The sequence below is a fragment of the Tamandua tetradactyla genome, chromosome 4 (assembly GCF_023851605.1).
Source record: "Tamandua tetradactyla isolate mTamTet1 chromosome 4, mTamTet1.pri, whole genome shotgun sequence".
Taxonomy (NCBI): Eukaryota; Metazoa; Chordata; class Mammalia; order Pilosa; family Myrmecophagidae; genus Tamandua; species Tamandua tetradactyla.
In genome coordinates this window covers 37,600,100-37,621,974 of record NC_135330.1, presented here as the reverse complement: position 1 = coordinate 37,621,974, position 21,875 = coordinate 37,600,100, and the positions used below count along the sequence as shown (strand labels likewise).

Sequence of the window (21,875 nt, the reverse complement as noted above, 5' to 3'; positions counted from 1 at the left end):
GGTTTTCATTTTTGTCTCTTTTTTCTCTGTTGTCATCGTATTGTAACTCCATCTAATATTTATCTATGCAGGTGAAGTTTCCTTTTTGAAGCATTGTAGTAGAGAGTGATGGCTGGAGGAATTGAGTCTTTTGGGCTCCATAGCATGCTGGTAAGCCAGCTTTCCTGGGGGGATAAAAAACCCTGATTTGTAGCATTTGTCAATTCTACCCATGGCATATTTCAAGGACTTAGAGAAGAGATGGGCTAGCTGGAGGCAGCAGTTCCAGAAACATACCACTGGCAGTTTATCTTTTGAATGTTTGATCTCAATATCGCGTCATTTTCACATATTTAAAGCTCTAGTGCTTTAAAAAAAAGCAGATTCATAATAAAAAGTTTCATCACAAGGAAAATTTCAAACCTCTTAAGAACTTGCTAATTTAGATGAAAAGAATGTAGAGACAGCTCTTTCAACTCTACAATGAAGAAGGTGGCAGACCCATATTCAGGGTAGGAACCTTTCTGTGAGTTCACATGTGAAGGGGTGCTTCCCGACTGTATAGAACAATTCTTTCCATTTATGGGTCACTTTGCATTTTCTTCATTTGATCCTCTGCTTTAGAGAGGAGAAAGTTAAGCTGATCAAATGGAGAAATTAAGATTTGATTCTTCTGATTGCAAGTCTCAGATTTTCCCAGCTGCTCCACACTGCCTTCCCATGCTAGCCAGTGCCTTCGCTGGTTTCCCCCTTGCAAGACAGCTAACACAGGATGTTGTTTTTCATTGCCAGGAAACTTCTTGTTTCATAATCCCTTTCGCACTTTCTTAAGGGGAAGTTCCCTTGGCCTTAGATAGACTTGCTATTTTCAGTGTCTCCTTGGATCACTCCTGCTAAAGTCTTTCTCCACTTACAGTGACTGACTAACCACTCACAGCCCTCTCTGCTGGGAGTTGTGACATGTCCTATGTCACAACAGTGCTGGAGGGACATAGCGCTTGAGAGCTAGTGAGGAAAATTTAATGTTCATCCCTAAAGATTGCATGCATTGGTCCAAGATACCCTGCTGTCCAGTGGTAACATTTATCTGTTGTGTTAACGGTGCTAAAAATACATTTTTATACCAATCGTTATGGTACTGTTTCTGACATAACTCAAAATCTTACCTCATTTGGCTTTAGAACCAGGCACAGTAACAAGAATCATTCAACAGTGACATGCAAGAAGGGGAAAATACTGGCTGCATGGGAAGCTTGAAAAGGTTAAATAGCATTTAATGAATGCTTTCATTCATTAATCACCTATTTACTGTGCACATAACATCTTCATGGCTCTATTGTTAGGCCTGAAGACTTTTTAGTACATTTGCATCGATTTAGAAAAAGAAATAAAAAGACAACAGAAAAAGAAATAAAATGATAATAGAGAAAAAAAAGACTATACACACCATACCCCTTACCCCTCGCTTTCATTTACCACTATTTCAAACTGAATTTATTTTAACATTTGTTCCCCCTACTATTTATTTTTATTCCATATGTTCTACTCTTCTGTTGATATAGTAGCTAAAAGGAGCATCAGACATAAGGTTTTCACATTCACAGAGTCTCATTGTGAAAGCTTTATCATTGTTCAATCATCATCAAGAAACATGGCTACTGGAACACAGCACTACATTTTCAGGCAATTCCCTCCAGCCTCTCCACTACATCTTGAACAACAAGGTGATATCTACTTAATGCATGAGAATAACCTCCAGGATAACCTCTCGGACTCTGTTTGGAATTTCTCAGCCATTGATACTTTGTCTCATTTTACTCTTCCCCCTTTTGGTCGAGAAGTGTCTCTCAATCCCTTGATGTTAATTCTCAGCTCATTCTAGGGTTTTTCTCAGTCCCTTGACGCTGAGTCTCAACTCATTCCAGGATCTCTGTCCCACGTTGCCAGGAAGGTCCACACCCCTGGGAGTCATGTCCCATGCAGAGAGGGGGAGGGTGGTGAGACTGCTCGTCGTGTTGGCTGGAGAGAGAGGACACATCTGAGCAACAAAAGAGGCTCTCTTGGGGGTGACTCTTAGGCCTGAAGACTTTTAACGGTAAGATGACTGTCTCTGTATATCTCATACTTTGTACCATGCCAAGGCAGATATATACACTGACAATTGTAATTGAATGTGAACATATTATAGTAAAGAAAAGTGCAAGCATGGAAGAGGAAGTGTGTAACTCCACCCTTGGGACTGAAATATCCTTCACAAAGGTGAAGCTAGAAGCTAGGACTTGAAGGAAGATAAAGACAGGAATAATACAGTACTTACTTACTATGTCCTATTCTAAGTATATTCCATATATTAACTCATTTAATCTTATAAACATTCTACAAGGTTGGTACCCTCATCATCATTCCCATAGGAAATTGAGACACAGAGAAGCTGAATAAGTTGCACAATGCCACACAGCTAGGAAAGCATGGAGTTGGGATTTTTGTTTGTTTTTTTCTTTTTTTAATGTTTTTTTTAATTGTGAAAAACAGCATATATACAAAAAAGCAATAAATTTTCAAGTACATTTTGACAAGTAGTTACAGAACAGATTTTAAAAATTTGGTATGGGTTGCTGTTCCACAAATTTTCATTTTTCCTTCTAGCTGCTCCAAGACACTGGAGACTAAAAGAAATATAAATATATTGATTCTGCAGTCATATTCATTTTTAAAATCCTATCTTCTCTGTTGTACTCCTCCTCTTTTCTTTCTTCTTTGTGAAAAATAACATATGTACAAAAAAAAGCAATACATTTCAAAGTAAGTTGCAACAATTAGTTGTAGAACAGATTTCAGAGTTTATATGAGTTATAATTCTACAATTTTAGGTTTTTTTTTCTAGCTGGTCTAAGGTACTGGAGACCAAAAGGAATATCAATATACTTATTCAGCACTCATACTCATTTGTTAAGCCCAACCTTCACTGTATAACTCCACCATTAACTTTGCATTTTCTCTCACTTTTTAGGGGTATTTTGGCTATGGCCATTCTACCTTTTTCATTTTGTAAGGGGCTGCCAATAATATGGGATAGGGGGATGAAACTAGCTGATGTTCTGGAAATGCTGGGCCCTCTAGATTTTAGGATTTCTCTGGTCCAGGGACCTATCTGGACGTTGCAGGTTTCTGAAAAGTTACCCTACTGCTTGGAACCTTTGTAGAATCTTATATATTGCCCTAAGTATTCTTTAGGATTGGCAGAAATGGTTTTGGTTGGGATTTGACAAGTTATAATAGCAGTATCTAACTGAAGCTTACATAAGAGTAACTTCCAAAGAGGGCTTTTGACTGTATTTGAACTCTCTCAGTCACTGATGCATTATTTGCTACACTTCCTTTCTCCCTTTTGGTCAGGATGGCATTGTTGATCCTACAGTGCCAGGGCCAGACTCATTCCTGGGGGTCATCTCCTACATTGCCAGGGAAACTTTCATCCCTGGATGTCATGTCCCACATAGTGGGGAGGGCAATGGTTTTACTTGCAGAGTTGGGCTTAGAGTGAGAGAGGCTACATCTGAGCAACAAAAGAAATCCTCCAGAGGTGACTCTTAGGGATACCTATAGGTAGGCTAAGCTTCTCTGCTACAAACATAAGCTTCATAAGAGCAAGCCTCAAGATCAAGGACTTGGCCTATTGATTTGGGTATCCCTAATGTTGGACATGGTGTCCAGGGTTTCCCCAGTGCTAAAATTTAATAGTTCCATATTGTTTCTCCCATCCCTTAAGGGACTTTGCCAATACTTTTTGATTATCTGCTTAATATACTCTGGGACATATCCAGCCATTATATTAAATGATACAGGATTAAAGGCTCTCATTCTTATTCTGGACATAGAGCAGGGATTTGAACCAATGCCATGTAACTCCTGAGTCTATTCTCTTAAACGTTGAACTACACTTCTATGACTTGCCAGGATTATGGTGGGTGATAGTAAGGAGAGAAGAATCCAGACTGAAGGGGCAGTATGGGTTAAGGCTCAAAGATATCATAAAACGTGGCATGTTTGTGATGGGTAGTATATTGTTTGATATCCAGAATAGATAAATCCATAGATACAGAAAGCACATTGGTGGATGCCTGCTGGGTAGCTGATGGCTGGTTAGCTGATGGCTGGGGGTAAGTGGCCATACTGAGTCAGTCACACAGACACAGAGCACATAGCACACAACTCAGGAGACAACCCTCAGGGGAGAGTGGAAGGCATCTGCTTTATTGAGGAAGTGCACAGGCTTATATAGGCTGGGGAGCATGCAGGGACACATGTCAGGCTGGGATTGGTGGCTGTTGTTGCTAGGGTGGAGAGCAGATTTCTGGGATTGGTCACCGTTGTTGCTAGGGTGGAGGGCAGATTTCTGGGATTGGTCACCGTTGTTGCTAGGGTGAAGGGCAGATTTACGGTCAGCCATTTTGCATTGCCTTGCATCAGCCACGGCAGCCATGTTAGCGATATTTTATGGCTTCTCCAACAATTTCTCCTTGTTTTGTTTTTTAGCTTTCCGGGTAACTGTGCCTGTCTTAGGTTGCCTCCTCTGGAGGTCTTACCCGTCTTTGGCTACCAGCTAAGCCACCGGAAGCGAGGGGCAGCAGCGCCTGTCTTAGGTTGCCTCCCCAGGAGATCTTTCCTGTCACTGGCTGCCTGCTGATCTGTTCATCACACAGGAGGACTGAGATGTGCAACTTAGGCTGGCTGTAATGGAGACTGTGGAGATGCAAGCGATGCATCTTTATGACAAAGCCAAAGCCCAGACAACGGGAGTGCATGCAGGAGGGGGTAGGCTAGAAACCACTGGTATTCGGGAAGGGGATGGGGGCCTCAAGGAGCCTGAGGACTCCCTTGGAACTCAGGGGTACACAACAGCTGGTGGGGGAGCAGGTGGGAAGGGTGCACAGGGGGTTGTTGACGGCAGCTCGTGATAAAATCTTCAACTTCCCCAGCACTTAATTCCCTCTCAGCCGCGTCTGCAATGTGTCTTAAACAAACGATTTAGCAACAGGCCTTTAATCTAGGGGGTTTGTCATACTTTGGTTACAGCACCATTGTACATAGAGCTAGGGGAAGGAATAGGTTGATATTGCTGCATAAGCACCATAAGGTGGAGAGCATTAACTCATGCCTTAACGAAAGCTAGGAGGTGCTTAATTACACATGGGCCTATAGATATCAGGAGGAGGAGGATGAAAAGGGGTCCCAGAATAGAAGAGATTAGGGTGGTTAGCCATGGGGATTTATAGAATAATTGTTGGTACCAGGTCTCTTGGGTATCCCGCTCACAGTTACAGATCGCAAGTCCTTCCCTGAGTTTGGTCATGGACTCCTTAATTACACCGGAATGATCAGTGTAAAAGCAACATTCCTCGCCTAAGGCGACACAGAGCCCTCCTTACTTGAGGAAAAGCAGGTCTAAGCCTCTCCTGTTTTGGAGAACGACTTCTGATAGGGATGTAAGGGATTTTTCGAGGTGGGTGATGGAGCTTTCAATGAGGGTTAGGTCTTCGTCCACCGCAGCTCTTAAGCTGGAGAGGCCTTGTTGTTGGAGGGTGATAGAGGCTATGCTGGTGCCCAGGCCAGCCACGCCGAAAAGAGAGGCAAGAGTAACAGCTGTAACGAGTTCTCTTTTTTCTCTTAGCATGGCTGGAAGCCGCGCATCCCAGTATTGATAAAGGTCCTCTTCTGTTAGCGATATTTTATGGCTTCTCCAACAGATGCCAGGGGCTCAGTAGGGGAGAGAACAGAGAATAATTGCTTAATAGATATGGGGTTTTATTTTAGGGTAATGAAAATGTTCTGAAACTACAAAGAAGTTATGTTTGCACAACATTGTAAATGAATTAAATAAATTTCACTGAATTGTTCACTTTAAAGTGATTAATTTATGTTATGTGGATTTCATCTCAAAACCCAAAACAAATTGGGGCTGACTTTGGAATCTAAATACAGGGTAACCTAGCCAATTTCATAGTTCACGGCTAACTTTCTACCCCAGATATACCAGAGGGTAGGTCATTCATTCATTCAGGCTCTTCCAAATGTCTACCTCAATGATAGCTACTTTAATAATAGCTAAATATAACATTTAATAACATTTAATAAAAAGCTTACTATGTGACAGGCACTGTGCTAAGCACCTTAAAATTATTACCGCATGTAATCTGCACAATAACCCCATGAGGGAAGTGTATTATTATCCCCAGATGAGAAAAAACAAAGGAATTAGGAAACTTGCTCCATAACATATAGCTCGTTGAGCTGCCAGAGCTTAATTTCCATCTCAGCAGCCTTAATCCAGAGCCTGTGCCCTTGACTGCAGTACCTTCACTGCCTTATGAAGGAGGTTCTATAGTAGGCATGGTTAGGGATGAAGTCAACGAATTGTAATTAACTCAGAATGAAACAGGCACAGAACAGTGGTTGTCAGCCTTTTCTTTCCTGACACACATGACAGCTGATATGCATGCATGAGGTGCGTTCTCCCAGACAGCACTGGCATTATGCATAATTCCACTCCTTTCCTTCCTTCTCCCCCACCCCACCGCAGACAGCATATTGGAATGCAAGTGAGTATGAGTGACGTTATTATAGGGATGCCATTGTATCAGTGCTAACGTACGACGTGATAAATCCTTTGCAAATGTTTGTACTATAGGAAGTTAATAGGCATAGATCTTAGTATACAAATCAAGGTATCCAAGAAATATGATGTTTCTTTTATTTCTATATATCAACTTCATTTTGGCTCTGAATACTCAGCCTTTTGAGCTGGCAGGAAAATCAGCTTCTGTCATTCTGGGCTTAACACTCTTTCCCCACCCACACCCACACTCCCAATCCCCATGAGGGTGTGCCAAAATTCTGGTGTCTTTAACGCAGGACCAACATGTTGTATTAGGCAATTATCTATACTGGTTCCACTGAGACTGTTGCTGTCTTTAGCTCAGGGGGTCCCTTTGGCCTTTGGGGGTCTGAAACCTATGGGAAGACTGGGAGCCTGGGTCCCAGAAGCCAGCTTCCCCAAGTAGACACTGCCGTTTCCTCTAAAAAGCTGCCTCAGAACTGTCTCTCTTCCCCCTGGCCTAGGACAATTTCTTTTTCTCAGAGGGGAATCCTCTCCTAACTTTCTCTCTGAGACACTTTCCCTACAATTTTCTTCAACAGGGGTTTTACTCTTTGACAAAAAAAGAAGGAAAGAAAGAAAGAAATTCAGGAAGTAAAGCACATTTTCTGTTCTTGTTCTTGCTATAAAACCACTTGCTAGGCAAGTGAGAATCAAAGTCTTAAGCATTAGAACTAAGGCCTTAAAACTCTTAGAAGAAAATGTAGGAAAATATCTTAGAGACATTGTGGTAGAAGGTGGTTTCCTAGACCTTTTACCCAAAGTACATGCAGTAAAAAAAGAAATAAATAAATGGGATCTTCTGAAAATTGAATACTTTTGTGCATTACAGGATTTTATCAAGAAGTGAAAAGGCAGTCTTCTCAATGGGAGAAAGTTTTTGGAAACCACATATCCAATAAAAGTTTAATATCCAGAATATATAAAGAGATCCTACAACTCAACAACAGAAAGACAAACAACCCAACTAAAAATGGGCAAAAGACATGGATAGACACTGTTCCAAAGAGGAAATACAAATGGCTAAAAAGCATATGGAAAGATGCTCAACTTCACTAGCTATTAGGAAAATACATATCAATTGTATTTGAGATATCGTCTCATACCTACTAGAATGGCCATTATCACAAAAACAGAAAACTACAAGTTCTGGAGAGAATGTGGAGAAATTGGTACACTTATTCACTGTTGGTGGGAATGTAGAATGTTTCAGGTTCTCTGGAAGGCAGTTCCTCAGGAAGCTAAACATAGAATTGCCATATGAGCTGGCAATCCTATTACTGGGTCTATGCTCAGAAGAATTAAAAGCAGAGACGTGAACAGACACTTGCACACCGATGTCTTTGGTGGCATTATTCGTGATTGTCAGTGGATGGAGGTGGCCCACAGGCCCATTGACTGACGAGTGCAAGGGTGAACTGCGGTGTATACATATGATGGAATATTGTATGGCTTCAGGAAGGAATGAAGTCATGATGCATGCAATAACGTGGTTGAAACTTGAGGACATTATGTTGAGTGAAATGAGCCAGAAACAAAAGGACAAATAGTGTATGGTTGCACTAATATGAACTAACAATAATGAGCAAACTCTGGAAGTTAAATTTGAGAGCACAGGTTATCGGGAGATAGAAAGAGAGCAGAGATTGGGCAATTAATGCTTAAGGAATACAGAATGTTTAATAAAGTTGATTGTAAAGGTTGGAAATGGATAGCACAATACTGTGTGATGGTAACACAATATTATAAGTGTAAATAACAAAGCTGAGTGTGATTATGGCTGAAAGAGGAAGATTAGGGTTGTTTATGTTACCAGAAGGAAAGCTAAAGGACAAAAACTGGGACTGTATGATTTCACTAAACCTTGAGTGGATGATGATGGTGGTTAATTGTACAAATATAAGAAAGTTAATACATGAAGTAAAACAAATGCATGTCGCTATTATAAGGTGTTAATAATGGGATGGTAAATGGGAAAAAATACAAATAATGCAAACTAAGGTCTATAGTTCACAGTATCAATGTAATATTCTTTCATTGATTGTAACAAAGGCACTATGCCAAGGCTAAATGTCAATAATGGGGGACATAAGGGAGGGTATGGGATTTCTTTTTCTCTTTTTTTTCAGAAGAAATGGTAATGTTCTCATATAGATTGTGGTGGTGAGGGCATAACTATGTGATTATACCAGGAGTCATTGATTGAACACTTAGGATAGATTGTATGAATAAAACAGCTTAAATAAAGATTTTTTAAAAAATAAATTGATCATAGATGCAGGGGTTTATTTCTTGACTCTGAACTCTAATTAATGTGTATGCTTATTCTTTTTTTTTGCACCACACTTTCTTTACCACTGAATTGTAGTAAGTTTTGAAATTGGAATGTATGAGACTCTTTCCTTTATATTATTGTTTTTTCTATTGTTGTGTCCTTGCAACAACATGGATTTTTAAATCAATTTGTACAAATCAATAAGCTGGAAATATTGTAAGGGGAAAAAAGCCAGGAAATAAAGTAAATTTTCTGCTCTTGGTCTTTCTACAAAACCTCTTGCAAAGCAAGTGAGTGAGAATCTGCTTGAATTGGGAGGAGAAAATAGTAACAAAAATAATAACTGATCATTAGAGTGGGCTTTACCTGGAAACAGAAACTCTTCATTTATTCTTACTCCTCTTCTCCTCTTTCTTCTTCTTCTTCATAAATTAAAATATCTTTGTTTTTGTTTATAAAAGATGCCACTGAGTAAATTAACAGTAAAGATAATGACAGGTTGGTGTTTTTTTCAGATTTTTAAAAATATATTTAACAGCATTCAAGAAATATTTGACTGGTTACTGTGCCTTAAGCTCTGGTGAGGAGATTGATCTTATTTAAAGTGTCCATCCATTGGACAATTTGCAGGGTAATAAGCTGATCTTCTTTACATGTTTAACAAATTGCACTGGCTATTCCATGGAGAATGAATTGTAATGATAAGAGACTATCATAGAGGTCTAGAAAAGAGATAAAGGGCAGTGAGGAATTGAAGACCATTTCTAGGTTTGAGACTTGAGCAACTGTGTGGATGACAGAGCTATCTATAAAGATGGGAACTACTAGGGGAGGGTGATGTCTTTCATTTCTTAAGATATCCACCAGAAGAGCACTTCTAGAACTTCTAGAACCTTCCAAAGCCTAGTGTTTATCTTCAAAGTGGAACTGAATCTTTACCAGGGGAGATAAAGGATATGCCAATAGGCTGCAGGGAGATCATTTAAAACATTGACTTAAACTTGTTTTTCTTCTCATCCTTTTAAATTTATGCTTCTTTATATGCTTTACAATATGCACATTAGTACAGCATAAATATATGTATATATATATTTATATACACACACACACATATATCATTTGTAAATATTTAAATAAAAATGACTGAATAAAGGAATGAATAAACTATTGGTTGTGGCAAACGGCTAGCTAAAATTTGTCCTTCATTCCAGAATATACAGTTACACAGCAGGACAGCTGCTGCCCAGCCAGAGACAACTTTTCCAAGACACTTTGCGGTAAATGGGGCCAGCTTTCCCCAAAGGAAGGTGACTGGAAGTGATATGTGCCAGTTCTGGACCAAAGTTTTTAAGAAGCCGATACGCCTCCTTCATACTCTTTCTCCTTCTGCTGCCTTAGATGCAGAAAATAGCCAGGCCTTGGGGATGTCAGAGGCCCAAGATGAAAGGATTCTGCATCTCTGAAACATTGCTTGGGAGAGGAAATGCTAGGAACATCCACTTTAGCCTATTGTATGAGCAAAAAATAAACTTCTATTTTAGCCATTATACATGGTTGCGTGTGTCACCAGAGCCTGGCCTAGAGGGAACATGTTTAACATTATTTTACGGTTTTGGCTATATGCAAAATATATTTGGAAGTCACTAGTCTAAGCACTTGCCAAATGCAAATGAAATAAGATCCTGCCGTACCCAAGAGAACAGCAGTTTATCATTCCTATGCCTTCCCTTCCCATAATCAAAAGCCGCAATTATGGAATGTTACTTAAGCCAGCTGAATGTTACTTTTGTAGAACTGAAAGTAGTAGAATATTTTTTAGGAAGATTCATAAATTCAGACTAACACTAGTTATTAAAAGTAACAAACCTTATTAGTATTCAAGGAATCATCTTAGAAAATATGAAAACAATAAATATTATTGGAAGAAATCAGTGAAATAGCAAAATGGAACATTTGTTTGGCACAGAAGACTTGCCACTACTTTCCTGTCCTCAGATTTTAGTTTAAATTGTCTTCTTTCAAGGCCTGTAAACTTGAAATCCTAAGTGCTCGGCAGTTACTTTTGCAAACAAAATAAAAGTTCTTTGCATTTCCCCTACCCTCCTCCCTGGGGTTTAGATAATGAGTTTCTCAGAAAGGTTTTCTGAAAGCACTCAGCTCAGAAAGGAATAGAATGATGCGCCAAGGCAATAGAAATGAAAGCTGAGATCAACAGACCGTGATTAACGTCAGCTTGTGGTTATATTGGCTGAGAACGTAATGTTAGCTACCTGTAAACCCCACAAGATGATGGAGAGCTTGCTGTTATCCCTACTGTTCTCCAGAATTTATCAGCAGGAAAGAAAAATGGAGAAAGATTATAACTCCTAGAGGTTCCAAAATTCTTTTTGCAACAGCAGGTAGTGAAGGCTTGGGTGTCAGCTATGAATGAATTGTAGGGCCTTTGTGTGGTGGCAGGGAGAAGTGTCAGCATGTTGACACTAATCAAGAGCAGCAAGAGCCTCTAGATAGAAGGGGAAAATGTGGCGGTAAGTAGAGTATGAACTGCAGACCAATTCGTCTTTCTAACTGGAGAGTTTTAGCCAGTTGCTATTGAGGGAAAACTCATCGTTAATATTAGGGAAACAAAGTTATATGGTCCTCATTCACTGCGGAGGAACAAATGGTTTTAGGAAATGGAATTGTGAGGCACAGCAGTGAGGTGCAGGAGTTCTGGTGTCTGTGGAACTGGTGAAGGGCTACACGATGGGGAATCCAGGGGCAGTTGGCTAGGGAGGCAGAGAGAAATGGATTTCAATGTCATCTTGGATCTAGCAGCTAATTTCTCTCCTTTTCCCTTCCCTTCTCCTTCATTCTAGTAAGGAAACTAAGAATAAAAATGTTGGAACCTGCTGTTTTATTTTTCACTCAAGAAACCGATTAATGAGGGCTGCTGCGTTTAATCAATGGTTGTCTATCTCAGCGTAGAAAACACTATTTTGGGGAGTGGAAAAAAAATATTGGCAATCATTCACCTTGTGGAGAGCGGCATTATTTTGTATGTGGTTAGAGGCACAGGCTTTTGCCTCTAGAGAAGCCTGAGTTAGCATACTTCTTCCTCCACCAAACTCACTTAATAGCTGGGTGAACTTGAGAGGTCACTTCACTTCATATTTACATGAGACCCCTCTCCCTGGAAATGCTGATAATATTAGTACTTGCCTCTTGAGTTTGTTGTGATAATTGAGCCAGGGACTTTTATGCAGTAAACGTATGAAAAATATTTAACTGTTTGTGATCTACTTTCTTTTCATTATCTACTATCTTTGCAGAAATAAGCTAGTGGATGTATTTGTGGGTACTCTGGTTTTGAGTTCCTGCTCCTGGTTAAATCTTCTGTTGGATATTTTCAGAACTTCTACCCACCATTGTTGAAACTGGAGAGCTAATGTCACCCCTTTCATTTCAGTCTGGAGCATTCCTCTCTCTTTCTTGCCTTAGGAAGTTAAAAATGAATGGATCGCAAAGCGAGTTTACTTTAATTTCTGAAGAGAAGCTTTGGAATATTAATTTGAATACTTGGAATTTTTTGAGCCTAGTCAATGCTAGGTACTCTTATGTAGTTTGTGCAAGGTGTTATCTCTGTCTTAGGACTAGGCAACCTAAATGAGAAAGCCAATTTTTAGGGGCACAGTCAGTTTTCTGTCCATGGACAAGATGCACCAATATCCCAGCTATTATATTTGTTTATATAAGAACTGTTTTCAAGCAGTGCATACTTTAACCTCTTCAAACCTGACTCTTTGTATTCAGAAATAGGAAAAATCAGGGTTCAGTTCAGGAAACAGAACCTATTCCAGGTATTTCAAGTAGAGGGGTTCTAATATAGGAGATTAGTTGCTTCAAAGATTATTAAAACTGTTAGGAGGAGTGGGCTCTAGGCTGTACCTCCAGGAGTAACTTCTAGAACAGAACTGACCCCCAAGGGAAAGGATGACCTCTGCCCCAATGAAGGGGGGCAATTGCAGCTTCTACTGGAACCACTGAGTTTAAAGACCTGTGAGAGATCAGACAGACATTCTAAGAAGCTACTTCTGCTGTTCTTCCTCCAAAGTGTCTGGATAATGGAACATAGAATCTGATGATCTTTATTGCCCAAGTCCACCCAGGAAGTGGAGACTGATGCTGACAACTATTCTCTGCCAGCAAAAAACTGCACAGCAGCAGGGAAATGGCTTCTGCCCCATTTCCACCTTCCAAATCTCTTATGGGAGTATCTAATTGGTAGAACCTAAGTCACACCATCTCTTAACTAGAATCCAGGAAATGTCATTTTCACTTCCAGTCACCATAGCATTGAAAGGTACCTGAAAATAGGTGAGAATGGATGCTGAGCAACCTTTAACCAAATTCTGTGCACTGCCTTACCAAGTCCCTTCTTGAATTTAACTACAAGGACTCAGCAAACCCAAATCAAGCATTGTTGACAATTCTGTTGAACACTCGACTCAAAGAAAGAGCACAGATTTGGAGAGTGTGAGATGAGCTACATGATCTTCTGTTTCCTCAGCCATCTCAGTCCCTACGTCCCTCTCACAATGGGAGACTCTTGCCTCTCTGAGTCTGTATAGTCTACATAAATGTGAGTGGCAAAAGAACTGCATTTTGCCACAATCTGGCCCCCAACATAAGTCCAAACACTTTGTGTTTATAAAATAACATGATCAATATAAAGATATTCTAAGAGGATATATCTTTGGAATGGTATATGATTTTTTGCCTTTCTGGCTGAAAGTTTAGACTCTTCCTCGCTGCCTTCTTCCCTCCCCCCAAGATATGGCTCCACTATATGTCACTAAGAATTCAATGAGGATCAAATAAAATGAGAGGTCATGTGAAAATATTTTGTAAACTGTAAAGTCCTGTGTAGCATCAGATGTATCATACATAATGCTTTACATGCAATGAATACTTTTAACATTCTGCCATTCTATCTGTACATATGGGTATAAACTATACATATGTATTCATATATATAATTGTTTTCCTGAACCATTTTGAACGAGAAATCATCTCCCTTTCTCCCTAAATATTTCAGTGTGTATTACCTAAGAAGAATATTCACTCAGGATATTTAATATTGCTATGCTACAACTGTTATGTATCTACAGACCTCATTCACCTTTTGCTAATTATCCCGATAATGTTTTTTAGAGCAATGCTTTTTTTTTCCTGGCCTGGGATCCAATCCAGAACCATATATTTGGATTGGTTTGCTGGACCTTCTTTGATTTTTATGACATTGACATTTTTGAAGAATTTAGGTCAGTTATTTTGTGGAATGGCCCTCAAATTGGGTTTTGTCTAATATTCCCCCGTGATTAGAGTCAGATTATTGCAATTTTGTCAGAAATATTAAATAAGTGATTAATGTTTCTTGAGCTAAATAGAAAACACAACCTGAGGTTTGAAGATCACTGGACTGGGAATCAGCCCAATGTGGAAGCTAAAAGTCTAGACCAAGTGTTACCTTTAACCGTATGAAATTGGGTTATACCACTAATCATGATGATGATGGTAATAATAATGACCTTATTTAGCAAATGCAAAGTGGTTTTATGTACATTATCTCATTTAACCCTTCAACTATCTCTTGCGGTAAGCATGCTTCTTATGGATAAGGAAATTGAGGCTTGGGGATATCAAGTGACTTGCCCAAGGTCACACAGATGGACAGTGGCAGAGTTGGGGGTCAAATCCTGGTCTCAAAGCCAAACTCTGAAGCTTGCCCTTCTAAACCAATACTCTGGAACATAAGTCACATTGCCTTTTTGGAAATTCATATCTAAAATGGGAGAGGTAAGTAAAATTAAATGGGTAAGGTGGTGCTTCCCAACCTTTTGGATTTCACAGAGCAGTAAAAATAATCTTGAAAAATGGGGGACAGACAAAGAATTTATAATACTTTATATTGCCAAGAAAGAATATTTAAAAGTAAAAACAAAATATCATCTAATGTCAGTATTGTTTCATAAAGAAACAATAAACAATAATATAGAAAACAGGAAAGTGATAATCCCAGAATAAAAGACATTCTTTTGAAATTGGGTGTATCAGTTTTGTAACATACTCAGTAGTTTGTTATTAATTTTCCAAGTTCACTAGCACAAGTGTGGTAGCTTTGCCCAGAATGGCCAGCCTGATTTGTGGCCTGGCATTTGAGGAGCACTGTGCTATGGTGTCCAGCTCTATTGTCCAGGGGCTTTATTCTAAATGACGAAAGTATATGGGCAAGGAAGGAAACAGTGCACAACGAGAAGGAACAGGGTCGGGTGGAGTGGTAATTTACTGGGTGCCTCTGATTCCTCTTCCTCTTTACTCCACAGGTCTTGTTTGCTACTTCCTGTCCTTTATTTTCTTTAGTTAGTCTTTTTTTTTTTTTAAACCTCTCCCCAATTTCTCTTCTCTTATACCTCTGCAACTCATCACTCACTTTTAAGAAATAAGGAAATAAGGAAAGAAAAAACAAAAGAAAAAAATAAGGAACAGTTGGCAGACCATCAAATATAGCATCAGTTTTTGGGTAGACTGAAAACTGAATGTCACTTGGTTTATGCCTCAGAGCTCAGGGTGGAAGGTTCCTGAAACTAATGTCAGTTTGTTTTAAGAATTATAATGGAGGACTCCCATTAGGAGCTTTGTCAAAACACAGAAACAGCTCTGTTCTCGGGGTACTCTGAGGGAGAAAGATTTGGGGTGCGATCCAGGCATCTGTCTGTTCCATGCTACATGAGTAATCCTGATTCATACTAATGGTTGAAAATCATGGCTTAAATGATGTACGAGTTCTTGATGCATGTTTTATACTCACAAGTATAATAATTCTTATCATCATCATCCTAATGACCATCATCTTAGTTTGTTGTATTTTTTTCTCTCCCACTGAGTTTTGAAGTGCAGCCCTCACTTAATCTTTCCTTGGCTTCATTGCCCCATTAGAAGTAAAAACAAAACAATTACAAAACCCCACGTCCTTCAGTAAGATGCTATATAATATATAATATATATTAATATATATATTAATGAGAAAATATTGGCAAAATGCTTGCCTTATCTGGAATCAAGTGTCTTTTGAAAGAAAAAAAATCATCATTTCTTTAATTTGGAAGCAAATAGGGAGAATGCTGAGCTAGGTTATAAATTGCCGGGAATGGCTTGTTAACTGCCAATTCGCTGCCAATGCTAAACTATGTTTGTCTATGTACAAGAATGTGGGACAAGCAGGAAGTGGCTGTGTGTGGGTACAAGGTTTATAGCTAGCAGACCTAAAACAGAGTCACAGAAAGTTAGAGTCACAGAAACACTGATTGTCAAAGTGGGAAGGGACCTTTAGGTCTTCCATTTCCACTTTTATCCCATACTTGAGTCCCCGTCATTATATCCAGCCAGGACTACATTGTGACTTTCATGGCTCCTTTCATGGGCACGTTTACCTTCACAGATCCTTGACTCCTTAAAATGTGATAAAAATTATATTTTATGCCTGCATTTGCATTAAGATGACTGTAATCCCATCTGGATTCATGGTTTTTTAGTCATTATTTTTCTATCCATTTTTTCCTTCTGGCTTTAAAAATAGATTAAAATTAAAACATTTTTGTGGGCCCCTCAACACTGTACTTACTGTGCTGACTGAAAAAGGCGGCCCTGTCTCCAGAGAGGGAATTCACCATCTTAGGAAGCAGCACTCACATTTCCATTTGAAGGCAATTCTAATCAGTGGAAAGTTCTTCCTTATTTTGAGCTCAGGAGTTGTTGTTTTTTTTTCCTTTTAAATGTCTATCCTTTCTTCATTTAGAGACAGTCTATTCCTGCTTTTGTCCTGTATACTAGAGACTGAGTACTGGAAGCATGGATTGTGGACCGGAAGCTTTGACATCACCTGGAGACTGCTTAGACAGGCAGAATCCCAAGTCTCACCCTGTACCTACTGAATCAGAATCCGCATTTTAACAAGCTCCTCAAGTGATCCATATTTATATAAAGTTGGAGAAAAGAACTGTACTAGAGAAAATAATCATAATAAACATTTATGGAGTGCTACTCTATGATGGACATGTTTTAAGTGCTAAGTAGGGATTACCTAAATAATCCTTATAACAACCTGATTTATTTTTCCCATGATGAGTACACTGAGAGTCAGAAAAACTATGTGACTTGCCCCAGGTTTATCCAGCTAGGACGTGGTATGTAAGAATTCAAAGCCAGGCATTGTAACTCCAGGATCTGTGCTCTTAGTGGCAGTGCTAATCTGCCTAATTCTCCTGTGCTTCCGGCAGAAGTTGCTACTATCTTGCTCACAGCCCAAACTGGAAAGGCAGAGCAGCAGCAGTGGCAGCAGTATTTTATATAACTTAACTCTGCGTCCTGCTATAGCTAATTGAACAAAGTATGGATCCCTGATCCATGGGCAGGTAATGCATAATTCACCCACAACCTATCATTTTGTTGATCTGCTAAAAAGTAATAAACCAAGCCACTTGGACTATCATTCCATAGTATTCAAATGAAAACCTGTAAAGAAGTTGCTAGTTGTTAAAGAAGCAGAAAGAAGCAGATGAATGTGTTATAGATAAGTTATGCTAAATATGACATCTATAAAAAGGCATCTGAGGTTCTGTTACTATAGCTTCTAGACCACCTTGAATCGAAATCCACTCTCTCACTCATTTCTCTAGGAGGCCCAGACCTTTTGTAGCCCCATCTCTTAGATTTCCCTGAGAGACTCCATACTGTACCAAGAGAAACCCTACAACAATCCTGCTTTACTTGTGCTGGCTTGAGTGTGACTCTATTGCTTGTAATCATAAAAGCTAGACTACAGATGCATGCTCATATTCTTGAAAACACCTATACATCTCCTTAAGAAGTCTTTCTCTAAGTGAAAATCCCCCATTTCTTTCAGTTAATCCTCCTGCTGTGTGTCCACTCCCTCTCTTGATTCCTTCTTTCTGGGCCATGCTAATACTTCTTGAAGTGTAACCCCCAGAATTGGACTTATATAGAGGGTGGAATTGGAAGATAATCAGAGCAACTGTAAGAGTAAAGAGTAGACCTGTCAGACTCAACATTTCATCCTTGGCATCTGGTAAGGCTCTCCCTGGGGACCTGAAACTTGATTGTGTTTACAAGGGGCTAAAGCTAACAGCTGTGAGCAAGGTCCTCTGCAAATGGGGCAGGGATAGGACCCTTGAACATAAGCAGTGGAAATCAGGGGTGGGGAGAAAAGGGACAGAAAGAGAATTTTGCCCAATCCTGCCCTGGTTTAAAGACATTTTAAAGGAGAAACCCTGGTGGAAGACCGTGTATCCCAAACTCCGGAGAAGAAACAGAGACAGTTTGGAGGTGTACAAATTGGCAGGCAAAGAGAAACTCTTGCCCATTCCCCCTTGTGGTTGGTGTGTTCAGGTCAGTGCTAACTTTAGCCCTGCAGTCCTCGAACGGGGACAGTCCACTAGTGGATTACATTCTACTTAAGTGATTGAAAAAAGCTTTTAGCCAGAGATCAGAAGAAAGGAAATTATTTTGTCTGTTCTCCGTCTAGTGCATGATGACTGCATAGTCCAGTATTTTGTTAATAACACTTTCTATTCATATAGCACCAATCCCCCAGGAATTCAAAACGCTTCACAGGTATTTTATCAGCGACTCTCACCTGGGGTATCTGGGAAGAAGGGAGGATGCAAGGACAGCAATGGCTTATTCTCTTTTGGCTGTGACCTCTGTCCTTCTGGAGGAGGTGGGAACACAAACCAAAGAACTTTCTCATTGTATAAATAGGCTCACAGTTTTGCTTCTCTACTGGTTTTGTGCTGGGTATGCAACTACCCAATACTACAGAATTAACCTCATTTCATCATTTGTCTCATTTCAGTGTGGGACAAATATCTCACTTTTATTTGGGAGAAATTGCAGAATAGAGAAGCTATGCAGGATGACAGAAATCTCATGCCAGGCCATTGGCATGTCTGAAGTAAATACTATCAAATGTTCAGCCACAGACATGTCCTTCCACCTTCTTCCTGCCTGCAGTGAGCTGGGAACTGTGCCAGAGCTGTGGTGGGTTGTGATTCTTTTAATTTGAGGAAGCTTGTCCTGAAAAGACCCCTTCCAATCAAATGTTTAGAAACAAGAGTGAGGAGAAAAGGGATGTGTTATTTGAGCTTGAAGGCATGGCCCCAGGTTGGTTAGTTGTCCTTCAGACAGGGCTCTCCTCAGACCCACAACCAGTGTGGTTCTGCCTCTCTGGAACTTGAACATTTCAAAAAGGAACTAACCAAAGGCTTTTCAAATGGTGCTGGGACATAAATAGCTATTGCAGAAGAATGTTGCCTCAGTGATGTGCTGACTGAATCAGCAACGCATTGAATTAGCAGCAATCTGCTTCTCAGGATAATGGAGTGATGGTAAATGAACAGTATTACATTTTTTACCCTATGAATGAGTCCTTAGTAAAAAGACAAATGGCTTCCAGGTGTCTTACCACAAGTTTTAAACAACTGAGTCACTCGAGTTGGATGGAAGAACATGAGGCAGCATAGATTCTCCTCATGATTCAGCGGCCACCAACTTGGATTATCCCCAGTTCCAACTTTAGCATCTTTCTTTAGTTGCTCTACTGCACAGTCAGTTCCTCTTCTGTAGAAGCACAATGGAAGGAAATTCTAATGCTGGAGACAAGACTGCCACTGTCCCATCTGAGCAAATATCCCCGGAAAGAATGAGCTACCCACACTAGGAAAGGCTGTTCCTGAGGAACCACCCTGTGGATATGCCATGTCAGGGCCTTGAATTCCTGGCTACCCCACAGTAGGGGTGATCCATGTTCCGACCCTGTGGTTGCCAAGGATGCAACGTAATCTCTCAAGAATGTTCCATCAGGTTGCTCAGCCCAGACTCTGCCATGTTGACAGGAGGTGAAAAAGAGTAGAGCAAATATTGGCTTGGGAGTCTTGTCTCTGCCATTAACTACCAGTGTGGCATTAAGAGTGTTAGGATCTCTCTGGGTCTTAGTTTTCTCATCTGTGAGGTTAATGAGACCAAGAAAGAGGTTGGACAAGAATCAGAGATGATAAACCCAAATGCCTCTGGGGATCAGAGAGGTTATGTAAATAAATAGAATGTCTTTGTTGAAAACAATATGAATGATGCGGCCTGTGGGGAGAATAGATGCCTTGCCTAAAGACATGCAAATTCAAATAATTAACAAAACAAAACACAACACAATGCAAACCCTGTAATTAGACCAAATATAAGGTTAGTGCATTGTGTTGGTCTGATGACTAGAGATTGCAACCTCTTTTCTATGGTTCCTTTTCTTTAATGATCTAGCATTTGTCTGGAAGTATTGCTCATATTCTGACATAGAATTCCTAATTCAATTATATATCTGATATACTTTTTTGAATGCAAGAAAGCATAAATTTCTAGTGTTGGGAATAAAATTTAGAGAAATATAGACCAATATAAACCTTTATAGGCTAAATCATGGTAAAAAATCATTGATTTGGAGTTGCTGGCTAGAAAAAAATCTATCAACTTTTGGAGTTATCATTGGTAGAATGTTACTCAGAGGTCATTTGAATCTCTTTGAGCTACAGCCCTGGAAAGCTGGGAAATTGAATATGATTTTAACCATATCTTCCTCCTGCTTAGAGCCAAATTCTTTCTCACCTCATTTACACATGTGCATAACTATAGGAACTTTGTTGGTCTTGTTAAATACCACTTATGACTCTGATCTCTGGCATTTAATAGAGGTTCAATAAATATCTGATAAATAAATGAATGAATGAAAATGGTACATGTTTCAGACTCCTCTCTTTTAAATCATCCAATGAGCTGCTGATAGTCTAATTTATTTTAAAATGATAGATGTAGTCATGCCAATTCTTTGCCCCAAACATTTCAAGGACTCCACATTGCCTAATGTTTTAGTGTGCTAAAACTGCTGGAATGCAATACATCAGGAATGGATTGGCTTTTATAAAGGGGATGTATTTAGTTACAAATTTACAACTCTTCAGAGGAAAGACAGTTAGCTTTTATCTGGGTTTCTCTGTCACACGGGAAGGCACACGAAGATGTCTGCTGGCCTGGCCTGGCTTCTGGGTACAGTTTTCCCCTGGGTGTTTCCCTTCTTCATCTCTGAAGTTCTGGGTCTATGTCAGCACTGAGTGCTGAGCTGAGCTGAGCTGCTTCTCTTTCTTTTGACTTCTCCTTTTAAGCTTCCAACTAACAAAATTAAACATCACTCATTGTGGAAGGCACTCCCCTTAGCTGACTGCAGATATAATCAGCCACAGATGAAATTCATGTGTTAACGATCTAAGTCCATAGCAACAGAACAACTGAGCACCATCACTAGTACACCTACCTAGCAAATCTCAAACTTTTTAGCATGGTCTTCATTTCTCTCCATCTTCTGATCCCTTCTATCAGTTCAGTTCTATCTCCAAATGACATTTCCCCCACACTCCCCCTGTATTCTAACCCAATTTAACTGCTTGTTGCTCTCCAAGCAAGTTCAATATTTCCTGCAGCATTTCCTCTGCAATGCCAATTCCTCCTTTCTTGCATCAAAATATCTTCAAGATGCAAATGCCACCTCTCTAAGCAACCTCCCTTTATTTCCAAGCCAGATTGGAAATAATCTTTTCTTTGTGCTCACTGTTCATTCTCAGTCACCATGAGAATCACATTCTGCCTTGTGTTGTAGTATTTCTTTATGTACCCATGTCCTCTAGACAATAGATCACTTAACGGTATAGACAATGTATTGTTCCTCCTTGCCTATTTCATAAACATGAAGACATTTGATACTTTTATATTGATAGAACTGAAAATTCAATGTTTCTTAGTTGTCTTTGCCTGATGGTAAAATTTTGGGGAGCTATCAATCCCACTGTTAGAGGGACTCCCAAATAG

The 21,875-nt window shown here is 39.7% G+C and overlaps 1 long non-coding RNA gene across 2 annotated transcripts in view; it reads left to right on the top strand.

Annotated features, from left to right (window-relative positions):
- The first annotated feature begins 4,454 nt into the window (after positions 1-4,454).
- The window catches only part of LOC143678897 (uncharacterized), a 61,334-nt gene continuing 43,913 nt past the window's right edge, over positions 4,455-21,875 (top strand). For both annotated transcript variants that reach the window (XR_013173466.1, XR_013173467.1), the window contains exon 1: positions 4,455-4,794. This is a non-coding gene — a long non-coding RNA (uncharacterized LOC143678897). The remainder of the gene's footprint in view (positions 4,795-21,875) is intronic.